General features: G+C 47.6%; 1 long non-coding RNA gene across 1 annotated transcript; it reads left to right on the plus strand.

The window, feature by feature from the left end:
- The first annotated feature begins 38 nt into the window (after positions 1-38).
- On the plus strand, positions 39-3,453 carry LOC127491142 (uncharacterized). The gene is made up of 3 exons (XR_016216737.1): positions 39-882; positions 1,247-1,575; positions 1,899-3,453. It is a non-coding gene; the product is annotated as an uncharacterized LOC127491142 (long non-coding RNA).
- The last annotated feature ends 11,541 nt before the right edge of the window (positions 3,454-14,994 follow it).

A 14,994-nucleotide genomic window follows, 5' to 3' on the forward strand; every position in this document is an offset into this window, starting at 1 on the left:
AATGGCCATCTAGTGAGAAAGCAGGGGGAAAAAACTAAATTGAAAGCCATCCTGCAAAATTCCTGGTTTGCACGGAGAGAAAAAGCAGGGTCACGAAACACAAAAACCAATGTGACATTTCAGATTCAAGGAGGCTAACGAGACCCAACCACTAAAGGCACTATGTGATCCAGACTGGATTCTAGACCAGGGGCAATAGATACATGCGATACATACATTGATAAATATCATACATATATGTAGCTGCATGTATACATATATATATATATATTGCTGAGGACATTGTTGGGAAAACTGATGAACTGGGAATAAAATCTTCAATTTGAGTGGCAGCATGGCATCAGTTAATTTCCTAATTTTGATCATTTGACTATGGGTCTATAAGAGAATGCCCCATATAGAGATAGTGGCATACCAGGAAAGAAGGAGGGAGGGAGAGAGGAGGCAAGGAAAAACAACTAACAAGGGGGAATCTGGGTGCCGGATATGTTTTTCTTCTCACTACCGTCAATGCTTTGCTTTGGGTTGAGACAAAGTTCTCTACCAGTGTTTTGGGTAACTTTCTGCAAGTCTGAAATTAATTAGAAATTAAGTCTGACGGAAAGAAAAACACGAACACAGCCTTCCCCGACCTCTTCCCGAGACCTATGTCGTCGCAAACCAGAGCGAGGCCGTGGGCAGGAACTTCTCAGGGGAGCTGCAGAACCAACACCGGGGCGGGGTCCCACACGCATGCGCAGGAGCCACGAGGCCCCAATACTACCGCGCCTCCCCGCGCCAGGCTGCCCCCCTCGGATTGGCTGTGGGCGCGGTGACGCAATAGCCTTGTCCATAGGAGGTTCATTCATACATACAGAAGTATACCGAGATGGCTGCACACCCGTAAGGAGGGATCGATGGACGGGGAAGAGAGGGGAGGGAAAGAGAGGGGAGGGGAGGGGAGCGGAGGGGAGGGGAGGAAGGAAGGGAAGGAGAGGAGGGGAGGGGAAGGGAGGAGAGGGGAAGGGAGGAGAGGGGAGGGGGAGGGGAAGGGAAGGAGAGGAGAAGGGGAGGGGAAGGGAAGGAGAGGAAGGGAGAGGAAGGGAGGAGAGGAGAAGGGGAGGGGAAGGGGAGGGAGAGGAAGGGGAGAGAAGGAGAGGGGAGGGAAGGAGAGGGGAGGGGAGGGGAGGGGAGGGAAAAAAATTAAACTGGGATCTGTGTGCCAGATTTTTTTTCTTACGACCTTCAATATTTGTTTCGGTCTTAGACATGAAGTTCCTCGTACTGTTTTGGGTAATTTTCTCTCAGTCTGAAATTAAAAATACAACAAGTGACCACCACCTGTCCTCGACTGCCATCCCGAGGTCCACGTGGCTGCAGAGCGGAGGGAGGCTGCACGCAGGAACTTCCCAGGCGGCGAGGTCGAGGTCGGCGCCAACGCCATGGTAGCGTCGGGGACACTCACCTCAGGAACCCTGAGCTGCTCAGCGCGGGAAGCGGGCGCGAGCTCTCTGCGCCTGCCACAGCGCCTGCCCCTTGGTTACTTTCTAAATGCTGCCGTGCAGGCCTGGAGTCTGTGGCCCACTACTGCTACTGGTGAGTTTCAAGCTGGGTCAGTTGGAACCTTGGCCGGTACCAGTTGGCCACTCCCCCTAAGGGACGTGTTTCTGGGCTTTTCTATCGCCTTAGATGGAAATTGCACAGCAACGTGTCCTGCCCTTGGACCATCTGTTCTGGCCTACAAGGATGAGAACGCCAGGAGAGGGCAGCATGTGTTGGGGTACTGCAATGGTGTTGTGCTGTTGACACCTACCGGGGTACTCAGATAAAGACACTGCATTTGAATTTTGAATCAAAAATAGTGGGTTGCCTGGATAATTCACTGCTGCTAAACGCGCTTTGTTTATGGTTTCTCTTAGAATCTTCATCCTGGATAGACAAGGAAGATTATATCCATTGTCCAGCCTGGCCCCAGACACACTGTGTATCTGAATGACTTTAAAATGCCCTGCACAATTCTGCAACAATTGATCGTTCTCCCATTACCTGTAGGTCTGGAAGTATTTTAGCCTGTGGTTCGATTGCCATCATTTTTTAAAATGACACTTTGTAAATTAAATTCTGTGTTCTTAATGTCCTAAGGACCTCTCAGCAGTGAAAGAGTAAGAACATTCTGGTATGTGTCAATATTTACTCTGTATTCGTAGACTCTGATTATCATTTCCTTTCCTGCATATTTTTTTCTTATATCTCCCTACCAAAGGGAAGAAAAACCCTGTCATGAAAAACATGAAGGAAAGACTGTTGTTTATCTCAATGGGACAGACAGGCACACCTACCAAGCAAAGACAAAAGAGCACAAAATCAGCAGCATATTGGGAGAGTGTGAATTGATCCTTTTTAATGAGTCACAGCAATGATATGGATCTAGTTTTACTTGAGATGATTGTCCTCAGGTATCCAGTGGTCAGCAGATGAGGATGAAAGCCAATTATCCTAACTGATCAGAAAATGCAGAAACTCCCTCTTTGTCTCTGTAGGTAAGTACATATAAGCCTGGACTGGACACAGAAATGGTAATACCACAATAGGATTCAAATGTGTCCTCTCATTGACTTTTTCAGATAATTGTAGCTAATTTCCACTAAGCAGGAGATGATCTTGAGAGTAGTTCCTAGTACATGGGAAGTCCCTGACAAACATTAGCTGTTATTATTGGAAGCATCAAGCTTTGGTCCGTTTTATCCATTTCACTGGAGGTGTCTCTGAAATCATCAGCTCCCAGCCAACCCAGTGGAACTGACTGCACGGCCTTCAGCATGTCCGTGACGACAGGATGCGCAGTGGCGGCAGCAGGTGTTACCCGGAAATCTGTTAAGGACTCTCACACAGATGTCTCTGTCCTGTAAGGAACCCCAACCATTAAGCACGTCTGTTTGCTGTTTACAGATTTCTCTCTCTCTCTCTTCCATTACAAATGAACATTTCTGCTTCTAATCTCCTGTGGCATCAGAAGCCAGATACCCAGGCTTGACAAGCGCGAGGCACCCAGGGTAAAGCTCTGGGTGCAGCCCTCTGCTACCTGGACACCTGGGAACAGGAACTTGTTGTGCTCATTCTGACTGCCCAGTGACCCTCCTGGCTGGCCTCGTGACATGTTCCAGATGTTGAGGTGGTTTGCTAGGTAAGCTCTGGATGAAAGAACTGGCACTGGAATTAGATCTGGAATCTCAGCCTCCTAATTCTCTCCGCACCCATACTTGGTATGTTGACATTTTCAAGGAGTACTACATGCTTGTGGACTTAAAGGGGCAGCACACACAAAGTCTAAGCACTAATGTTACATTTTAAAACTTGAGCTGCTTCTTTCTTGAGACGCTTAAGCTGGCCTGAGCATTACTGTTATATACTGCAGCCATGCTTCCTTCCATGTGTTTTCTCAGTAAACTATTAAAAATATTTAGGTCAGCCTTACATAAGTTTGTGAATATAATTCAAAAAAAAAATCTTCCAAACAGGTCTAAGTCATGTTTCCCTTAAGTGTCAACTTCCTAAGTGTCGTGGCACATCAACAATGATCAAGAGTGTACCTCCGTGGCGGCACAGTGGGTGAAGATGTCACTGGGATACTCACAGAGTGCAGGCTGTAGTCCGAGGTATTCAGCTCTGATACAGTTCCCTGCTAATGCATCCTAAGAGCCGACAGACGATGGCTGAAGTGCTTGGTCCTTTACCACCTACCTGGGAGATCCAGAGGGAGTTCTGAGCTTCTGACTTTGGCCTGATGCAGACCTGGTTGTTCTACCTATTTGGGGAGTGAACCAGTCGATGAAAGATCTCCTTCCCCTATCTCTGTCTCTCTGCCTCTCTCTCTCTCTCTCTCTCTCTCTCTCTCTTTCCCTGTCTGTGTCTGTCTATCTGTCTAGAAACTCCCTCTTTGTCTCTGTAGGTAAGTACATATAAGCCTTTCAAGTTGATTAAATTAGTTTTTTTTTAAGATTTACTTATTTAAGAGAATTAACAAAGAGAGAGAAGGAGGCAGAGAGAGAGAGAGAGAGAGAGAGAGAGAGAGAGGTCTTCCATCTGCTGGTTCACTCCCCAAATGGCTGCAATGGGCAGAGCTGGGCCGATCCAAAGCCAGGAGCCAGGAGCTTCTTCCGGGTCTCCCATGTGGGCACAGGGGCCCAAGCACTTGGGCCATCTTCTACTGCTATCCCAGGTCATTGCAGAGAGTTGGATCGGAATTGGAGCAGTCGGGACTTGAAGCAACGCCCATATGGGATGCCGGCACTGCAGGCTTTACTCACTATGCCACAGCGCCTGCCCCGATGAACATAAATTGAAAACATATTTTAGGGAGCAGTATTGTGGCACAGCAGATTAAGCCACCACTTGAAATACTGGCATCCTTTATCACAGTGCTGTTCAAGTCCTGTCTGCTCAGCTTCTGATTCAGCTCCCTGCTAATGCACCCAGGAAGGCAGCAGATATTAGCCCAAGTGCTTGGGCCATTGCCACCCATGTGAGATACCAGGGTGACATTCCTGGCTTCAGTCTGGCTCAGCCCTGTCTATTGCAGCCATTTGGGGAGTGAACTAGCAGATGTAAGATCTCCATCCTGTCTCCCACTCTCATCATCGTTTTCAAATAAATAGAAAAACCAAGATCCAGGGACTCCACCCTGATTTCCCACATGGTTGGCAGGGGCCTAAGTACTTGAGCCATCTTCTGCTGCCTTCTCAGGCCCATTAACAGGGGGCTAGACAGGAAGCAGAGCAGCCAAGACTTGAACCAACGGTCCAATATGGGGATGCCAGCGTTGCAAGTTGTGGCTTAACCTGCTATACCACAATGCCAGCCCCTCCATTAAAAAAAAAACTTTTTTTTGAAAAAAGGACAAGCTTTTAGGAACAGGCATTGGGCACAGCAGTTAAAACACTGCTTGCAGGGCTGGCACTGTGACGCAGCAGGCTAAGCCGCTGCCTACAGTGCCGGCATCCCATATGGGCACTGGTTCAAGTCCCGACTGCTCCACTTCCGGTCCAGCTGTCTGCTGTGGTTTGGGAAAGTAGAAGATGACCCAAGTCCTTGGGCCCCTGCATCCACATGGGAGGCCTGGAAGAAGCTCCTGGCTTCGGATTGGCACAGCTCTGGCTGTTGCCGCCAATTGGGGAGGGAACCAGCGGATGGAAGACCTCTCTCTCTCTCTGCTTCTCCTTCTCTGTGTAATTCTGACTTTCAAATAAATAAATAAAAAATTTTTTTATTTTTTTGACAGGCAGAGTGGACAGTGAGAGAGAGAGAGACGGAGAGAAAGGTCTTCCTTTGCCATTGGTTCACCCTCCAATGGCCGCCGCGGCCGGCACGCTGCGGCCGGCGCACCGCGCTGATCCGATGGCAGGAGCCAGGTGCTTCTCCTGGTCTCCCATGGGGTGCAGGGCCTAAGCACTTGGGCCATCCTCCACTGCCTTCCCGGGCCACAGCAGAGAGCTGGCCTGGAAGAGGGGCAACCGGGACAGAATCCGGCGCCCCGACTGGGACTAGAACCCAGTGTGCCGGCCCCGCAAGGTGGAGGATTAGCCTAGTGAGCTGCGGCAAAAAGATTTACTAAAAAAAAAAAAAAAAAAGACACTGCTTGGGACACCTGCATGCCACATCCAAGACCTGGGTTTGAATCCCGACTCTGGTTCTTTTTCCCGTTTCCTGCTAATGCACGCCCTGAAAGGTGGCAGGTGATGGCTGAATATTTGGTTCCCTGACACCCATGTGGGAGACCTAAATCGAGTTCTGGGCTCCTGCCCTCAACCTGGCCCACCCCAGGCTGTTGCAGGCATTTGAGGAATGAACCAGCAGATGGAAGATTTCTGTCTCTCTCTGTTTCTGTTCCAGACTGTCTACTTCAAATAAATAAATGAAAATTTGAAAAAGAACCAAATTTACTTTAAAATAATATTCTGTTTAGAAGTTTCATACTGGTAATTACACTCATATAAATGGAAGAAAATAATATAACAGTGATTTATGTATCTTCCTTAGCCTTTTTAACAAGAAAAGCAATTAAAGGACCTGATGCTACTTAAATAGATCACAATAACACAGAGATTAATCACTGTGCCTGTTGTATATTAAATCATTTTCCCAGAGCCATTTAGGATGATTGAAGTAGAAAGATAAAAGGGTTTCCAGTGCAATTCAATTATATGCAAATGACAAAGAAGTTAGATGGAGCACAGTAAATATTCTGACTTTTATCTCTATTGGAAACAAAACTTAAGTAGAACAAAACCTTGAATTGATCAAGGGAAAACAGCTACATTTATACTAGAGAATAAGTAATGACAAAATCTGGACATATATCATGGAACAGTTTGTTTATTCATTGTGGTTTTAATCCTCATACAGGTTAGAGTGTTCTGTGCAGGTAATTTACCAAACATTTTATATTAAGTAGTTTCCATCATTATAAATATGATCCATTTATATGGTTCAAAACTATCATCACTGTTAAATACATCATCATGTATTTAAAATCTGATGGTTTATGTGCTTTGTCCTTTTACACATAACATTCATGTTTACATTTGTGTGTGTTAATACTTCCTATTATAACATTTTACAGAGAGGCAGTTTTTGTTCTGTTTACACCTTTTGGGTTGTTCAGCTTTTCCTCATAAACAGTGCAGCACCAAATGCAGCTGAGGCCCTTCACAGTGGTTTGCCATTCAGGTACTCAGGCAGGCAATGGTGTCCCACTAAGAATTACAAACTTCAAGCATTTAAACCTAACAACCCTTAAAAGAGGAAGGTGTCTGGAGCAGTGGTTAAGATACCGCAAAGGATGCCTGCAGTCTGCCTCCCATCCCAGCTTCCTGCTACTGTGTCCCCTGGAAGACAGCAAGTGACGGCTCAAAGTACTTGGGTCTCTCCCCAACACAGGAGATACCCGGACTGTGTTCTAAGCTTCAGGCTTCAGCCTGGCACAGCCCCACCTGCTGCAGGCATTTGGGGAGTGAAGGAACAGAAAAATCTCTCTCTGCCTTTCAAATGAAAAGATAAAAAAAAAGTTTTTAAGACAAAATATTTAAAACAAATTAAGAGTATGCTAATTCCTACATGTTTGAAGAGATGTGAGTATGGAAAATTTATGGGTCTAGTGTGACATAAAGGTTTATTAGTGGGAAGCAAATTAAATAAATAAAGTTTGCGGCCGGTGCTGCGGCTCACTAGGCTAATCCTCTGCCTGCAGCACCGGCACACTGGGTTCTAGTTCCGGTTGGGGCGCCGGATTCTGTCCCGGTTGCCCCTCTTCCAGGCCAGCTCTCTGCTGTGGCCAGGGAGTTCAGTGGAGGATGGCCCAAGTGCTTGGGACCTGCACCCGCATGGAGACCAGGAGAAACACCTGGCTCCTGGCTTCAGATCAGCGCTCACAGCCCACCGGCCGCAGAGGCCATTGTGGGGTGAACCAATGGAAAAAAGGAAGACCTTTCTCTCTGTCTCTCTCTCTGTCCACTCTGCCTGTCAAAATAAATAAATAAAGTTTGCATGGGATATATGGCTACTAAAGCATTTGGATTGGTCTTTTTAAAGGTTTTTTTTAGTGGTGTCTTTGATAAAGCTATTGCGTCTACAGCCATATCACCCTGAATGCACCTGATCTTGTCTGATAAAGCTATTGCTATAGCATTAGTAATTCTCTAGGGCCTGGGTAGAGACCGGAAGTACTAGGCAGGGCAGCAGAATCCTTACTCTATTTTATGTGATATGCACTCTAAATCTTACACTATGGTGAGGGAGTAATTTTTTTTTTTAATTTCTTTATTTATTGGGGAGTGAAGTGAAAGAATTAGAGAGAGAGAGAGAGAGAAACTTCCATCTGCTCATTCACTCCCCATAGTGGCCACAACGGCCAGTGCCAGGCCAAGCTGAAGCCAAGAGCCAGTAGCTTCATCTGGGTCTCCCACATGGGTGCAGGGGCACAAGCACTTGGGCCAATTTCTACTGCTTTCCCAAGCGCATTAGCAGGGAGCTGGATCAGAAGTGGAGCAGCTGAGACTTGAACTGGTGCCCATGTGAGATGCCCGTGCTACGGAAGTCTGTAAAGTCTGTTCCAGGACACAGGAAATCAGCAGATAGATATGGTGCAGCTGATACTGACCCCAGATTCTTTGGCTCAGTTGCAAATAGATTTGGCAATAGGTCAAGGTGCTACCCAGACAGGGTTTACTGGGGGCTATGCTTGAACACAAGGGAGACAGACTGGCTCCCCAGTGGGACCTAAACAGGTGCATTTATTAGGTTGGGGAGGTGTGGTGGTTCTCTTTTGGGGCCTGGGTCACACTTCTGGCTTGTCTTGCTTGGCACATGACACTGGGGTTTGCAAATGGCTCTATGTTCTGCCCAGGTGCTGTTGTTTATTTCGCAAACGACACTTCAAAATGGCAGTGTTGCTCACTACTGCCACTCCAGGCAGGTCAAACGTCAGTCACATTGGGCTGTCCTGGGCACACACGCAGGTTGGGCAAGTCCCTAAAAGAGCAGTAGGAGGTCATTTGCAGTTAGGGTCCGGACTGTCCTTGCTCCTGAACTGGAGCTGGATCCATAGTCAGGTCACGTGGGGCTGGTTTCAGTGAGCTCTGTTCAGTCGTTTCTCCTAGGAGTGCATACCCATGACCCTAATGCAGTCAGATGTCTTTTGTTAGCAGACGCAGGAGTCCAGTCACTGGGGTGCCACCACTAATCAGCCTCAAGCAGGAGTCTCTCAGACAAAAGCTTTATTGTGACAAGGAGGCAGTGGGTTCAGTTCCCTAAAGAAACTACCTCCCTGGAAATCAGTTGACTGGGGCATTGATAGAAAGGGTTAGGGGCGTGTCCAGGATGCAGAGAACAGAGAGTAGGAGGCCCTTGCTGCTCAGCAACATACATCTCCATATATTTTATGTCCTAAATCCATGGCTCAGCACCGGTTTCTTGCAGCTTTCCTTATCTGTGCTGACCTGAGCCCCTCTGAGTGTAACGGTGCAAGATAAGCAGTGCAGGAACATCTGAAACCCAGCTCAGAGGAGGGGGCTGTTTCAGATTCCAGTGCCTCCCCTTGCCTACAGCCTGCACTCTTAATTACAGTTTCTATGCTCTTTCCTCTGTACCCATCAGTGACGGCCCTGTGCCCCGTGTCCCAGAAAACAGGCTTGTCACAGATTAACACACTTTCAGCACCTGTATCCACCAGGGCGAGTCTTTTCTTTACTACTTTAGGGACCTTACTTTTCCTCACTTCTGGGTGGCCTCTGGTCACCCATGTCGCCGGTGTTCCAGGATGACACTGGCCACACCCCTAGTCTGTGGGTGTCACAGGTCCCACCTGTGTATTCAGTGATTCTGGACGGGGGCGGGAGAGCATCATAGGAGCAAACTATTCCTCCTACTGAAGATCCTTCCAGAAGGCCACTAGCCCAGCTCGGGGCTGTTGATCTGTCTTTGCCCTGGAGACACCTGCACCGAGACCTTGTCACGTCTGTGTCTAGTCCTCCGACCACCCTTTGTTTCCGTTTCGGGTATTCTCTGTTTCTGACTTAAGAACAAGCCGCCTCATTCAGTCTCCCCTGAGTCTGCAATGGCCTTGGGACATCCTGGATGCTTTGACCAACAATGAGACTGAGGTGGGAGAAAAGAGGTGTAGACGGCTGGGAGGGAGCCAGCTTGTCACTCCTACAGTGAAATGACCCTGTGAGTCCTGGAATGCTGGGGCCTTTTAAAGAGCCTGTCCCATGTCTGGATTCCCCAGGATCTCCCGAGCTTCCTCTGCACTCTTCCACTATGAGAATATGAGTTTGAGATGCATTATCTGAAGGTGCACAGATAATTGTTTGCTATAAATTTTATTAAATGCTGATTTTAAAAAATTGTCTTTTTTTTTTTTTGACAGGCAGAGTGGACAGTGAGAGAGAGAGACAGAGAGAAAGGTCTTCCTTTTGCCATTGATTCACCCTCCAATGGCCACCGCGGCTGGCGCGCTGCGGCCGGCGCACCGCGCTGATCCGATGGCAGGAGCCAGGTGCTTCTCCTGGTCTCCCATGGGGTGCAGGGCTCAAGCACTTGGGCCATCCTCCACTGCCTTCCCGGGCCACAGCAGAGAGCTGGCCTGGAAGAGGGGCAACCGGGACAGAATCTGGTGCCCCGACCGGGACTAGAACCCGGTGTGCCGGCGCCGCAAGGCGGAGGATTAGCTTAGTGAGCCGCGGCACCGGCAAAATTAAGTCTTAAAAGAGCACACAATAAAACTTTTCCCAACTTTTAAAATGATTTTCCCATCTAGTTAGTTTATATTCAACATGAGTTACATGTTCATATAAAAAAATTTTTCCTCAGCTGACCTTAAGATAAATCTTTTAAATTTTCAGACAAAATGATTCAAAGAGAAAGAAGTAAGTTGATTTCATAAAATAAAAAAAAGACAATTACAAAAGATGCTAATTCTATAAATATTTTTCTTTCCTAGCATTTGGGGGACTGGTGTAGCACAATATGCTGTGGCATAGTAGGTAAAGCCTCCACCTATAGTGCTGGCATCCCATATGGGCCCTTGTTTGAGTCCTGGCTGCTCCTTTCCGATCCAGCTCTCTGCTATGGCCTGGGAAAGCAGCAGAAGATGGCCCAAGTCCTTGGGCCCCTGCACCCGCGTGGGAGACCTGGAGGAAGCTCCTGGCTCCTGGCTTCAGAACGGCACAGCTCCAGCTGTTGCAGCCACTTGGGGAGTGAACCATCGGATGGAAGACCTTTCTCCCGCCCCCCACCCCCCCCACCGTGTAACTCTGACTTTCAAGTAAATAAATAAATCTTAAAAAAAAAAAAAGATGCTGGCAGCCTACCTCAGAGCACTGGCTTCAGCCATGGTTACACTCTTTTCCATCAAGTTCCCTGCTAATGCTCCTGGGAAGGCAGTGGAAGATGCCTCAAGTGCTTGGGCCCCTGCCACCTACATGGGAGACCAGAATGGAGTTCCTGGCTCCTGGCTTTGGCCTGGCCCAGACTCGACTGTTGTGGCTACTTGGGAGTAAACCAGCACATGGAAGATCTCATTCTCATTCTCTCTCTCTCCATCTCCCCCCACCACATATGCCTTTCAAATATATGAAAGTAAACACTTCTAAAAAATTTTATTTGAGGGGACCGGCACTGTGGCATAGCAGATAAAGCTGCCACCTGCAGTGCCAGCATCCCATATGGGCACCGGTTCGAGTACTGGATGCTCCACTTCTGATCCAGCTCCCTGCTAATGTGCCTGGGAAAGCAGCAGAAGATGGCCCAAGTACTTGGGCCCCTGAATCCACGTGGGAGACCCAGAATAAACTCCAGGCTCCTGGCTTTGGATCAGCTCAGCTCCTGTTATTGTGGCCATTTGGGGAGTGAACCAGCAGATAGAAGACCTCTCTACCCCTCTCTCTGTCTCTGCCTCTCTGTAACTCTGCCTTTCAAATAAATAAATAAATCTTTACAAAATTATTTGAAACCAAAGAGATACAGAGAAGGTTCCCATCCTGCTAGTTCAATCTCCAAATGGCTGCAATGGCTGAAGCTGGGCCAAGACAAAACCCAAGAGCCAGGATTGCCATCCGGGTCTCCCACCTGGGTGGCAAGAACCCAACTACCTGATCCATTACTGCTGCCACTCAGAGTCTGCATTAGCAGGAAGCTGGAGCCAGGAACTGAACCTAGGTACACATTTTTTTTTTTTTTTTGACAGGCAGAGTGGACAGTGAGAGAGAGAGACAGAGAGAAAGGTCTTCCTTTACCATTGGTTCACCCTCCAATGGCCGCTGCGGCCGCTGCTCCATGGCCGGCACACCGCGCTGATCTGAACAGAATCCAGCGCCCTGACTGGGACTAGAACCTGGTGTGCCAGTGCTGCAGGCGGAGAATTAGCCTAGTGAGCCGCGGCGCCGGCTCCTAGGTACTCTTGATAGAGGATCCAGGCATCTTAACTATTAGGCATAACACCCACTCCTGTGCCACTAGTTTGTAACTGAGGTAAAGTAGAAAGTTCAACTAGTCTAAGAACACTTAATGTACTCCATACGCCGGTTCAAGTCCCGGCTGCTCCACTTCCCATCCAGCTCTCTGCTATGGCCTGCGAAAGCGAGTAGAAGATGGCCCAAGTCTTTGGGCCCCTGCACCCACGTGGGAGACCTGGAGGAAGCTCCTGGCTCCTGGCTTCGGATCAGTGTAGCTCCGGCCGTTGCAGCCAATTTGGGTGTGAATCAGCAGATGGAAGACCTCTCTCTCTCCCTCTCCTCTCTCTGTGTAACTCTTTCAAATAAATAAATAAATCTCTTAAAAAATGCACCCTATAAACTGAATCAAAGATATTTATTTAGTCTTCTGCAAATGCAACTAATTTCCATTTAGACTTATTATAATTATTAAGATCAAAAAAACAAGTGAACTGAAAACACAGGTGGTACCTGGGAACATTCTGACACTCAGGCACATGGCCTGAGAGTAGGGACTGAGTAGGGACTGAGCCCGGCTGGCCTGCAGGCCCTGGCCCTACACACCTTCTTCAGGAAGGCCCTGCAGAACCTGACACTTTGCCATAATACAGGTCTTCAATTATAGCTCCCATGTAGTTCCATTTTAGCTTTTCAGTTTTTTAAAAAGTTTATTTACTTTAAAAGGCAGAATGACAGAGATAGAAGGAGAGACAGATTTTCCATAGCCTGGTTCACATCTCAAAAGCCCAAACCAGCTAGGGCTGGACCAGGCTGAAGTCAGTAGCTAGGCACTCCATCCATGTCTCCAACATGAATGGAAGGGCCATCCACCAGGTACTCGGGCCATCCACCAAGCACTCGGGCCATCCTCCGCTGACTTTCCAGGAGCATTAGCAGGAAACTGGATCAAAAGTGGAGGAGCCAGCACTCAAACTGGCAATCCAATATGGAATGTGGGTGTCCCAAGAGGCAGCTTAACTCACTACACCATGATGCCCGCCCCTTTTCAGTTTTAAACTCATTTACTTTTTTACTTTTTTAAGGAATATTTATTATATATATTTCAATTTTTTTCCAACTACCTGAAAGCAGTAGCAACCTACAGAGACAGAGACTGAAACAGAGCTCTTCCATCCACTAGTTCACTCCCCAAATGCTGAAGTCAGGAGTCCAGAACTCCATCTGGATCTCCCACATGAGTGGGAGGGGCCCATGAATTTGATCTATAATTTGATGCCTCCCTGGATGCACTGGCAGGAAGCTGGATTAGAAGCAGAGAGGCAGAGCCGGCACTGGGGCGCAGTAGGTTAAACCTCCACCTGCAGTGCTGGCATCTCATATGGGTTGGATCTAGTCCCGGCTGCTCCTCTCTGCTGTGGCCTGGGAAAGCAGTAAAAGATGGCCCAAGTTCTTAGGCCCCTGCACCCATGTGGGAGACCCAGAAGAAGCTCCTGGCTCCTGGCTCCTGGCTTCAGATAGGTCCAGTTCCAGCCATCTGAGGAGTGAACCAACAGATGGAAGACCTTTTTCTCTGTCTCTGAGGAGTGAACCAGCAGATGGAAGACCTTTTTCTCTGTCTCTCCCTTTCACTAATAATAAATAAACAACTCAAATGAATAAAATCTTGAACAAAAAAAGGAATGCTACTCTCAAAAAAAAACTTAAAAAATAAATAAAAATAAAAAAGCAGAGAAGCATACCAAGCAGTAGCTTAATGTGCTGGGCCAGGATGCCTGCCACCCAATATTTTTTCTATGCAAATCTCTCAGGTTGCTTTTATCCATACACAGTATATCGTTATGTGTGGCAAAGTCTCGTTGATAACATGTGGTGCCTCATGGAATATGTTTTTTTTTTAAAGATTTATTTATTTATTTGAAAGTCAGAGTTACACAGAGAGAGGAGAGGCAGAGAGAGAGAGAGAGAGAGAGAGAGAGAGAGAGAGAGAGCTGGATCAGAAGTGGAGCAGCCGGGTCTTGAACCAGTGCCCACATGGGATGCCGGCGCTTCAGGCCAGGGCTTTAACACTCTGTGCCAAAGCACCAGCCCCGGGATTTTTTTTTAATTCGAATTTTATTCAGCTATTTGGTTTTTGTTTGAGAGAGAAAAGAGATAGAGTCTGAGGAAGATCTTCCACCCACTGGTTCACTTCCCAAATGTTTGCAACAGCTCAGACAGGGCCAGACTGAAGCTAGGAGGCCAAAACTCAACCCAGATCTCCCACATTGCATCAGTGATCCAAACACTTGGAGCTAGCATCTGCTGCCTCCCCGTATTAGCGGGAGCTAGAATCAGAAACCAAGCCAGAACTTGGACCCAGGCCCTCTAATATGGGACGTGGTGTCCCATGTAGCCTTAAATGCTGTGCCGAGCCGAACACCTGCTCCTGGATTGTGCTAGTGCCATGATTTCTTGGGCAAGTCACAGCTCCTGGGTATAGGAATGGCCCAGTTTCCAGTCAGAAGTAGCATTGCTTCAATGACCCAATTATCTGAAACACTTTGATCGGTTACAAGTTTCTGAAAATTGCTTCTACAATGGGTACCTGAAAAATATTACTGACACACAAACAGTACAAACTGGGGTACCTGCTCCATCATCTTTCCGGCATACATGCGCACACACACACACACACACACACACTATATATATATATATACACACACACACATTTATATATGATATATATATCTCACCTGATTTAAGTTCTGAGAGGTAGGAGAGGTGTGTGGAGTTAATTATACTTGTGGGAAAGGGTACACAAGTATATATGCATACACGTGTGTGCTAACTGCTATGTCCATTAGACATGAATGAATAACTGATGGTGTATTTGTGAGTAAGGAATATTTGACTAGGGGCCGGCTCTGTGGTGTAGCAGGTAAAGCCACCAAATGCAACACCGGCATCCTATATGGGTGCCGGCTAGAGTCCCAGCTGTTCCACTTTTGATCCAGCTCCCTGCTAATGTGCCTGGGAAAGCAGCGGAGGACAGCCCAAGGGCCCCTGCACCTACATGGGACACCCA

Source organism: Oryctolagus cuniculus, chromosome 11, assembly GCF_051225735.1.
Source record: "Oryctolagus cuniculus isolate XC-2025 breed Fujian yellow rabbit chromosome 11, ASM5122573v1, whole genome shotgun sequence".
Classification (NCBI taxonomy): domain Eukaryota; kingdom Metazoa; phylum Chordata; class Mammalia; order Lagomorpha; family Leporidae; genus Oryctolagus; species Oryctolagus cuniculus.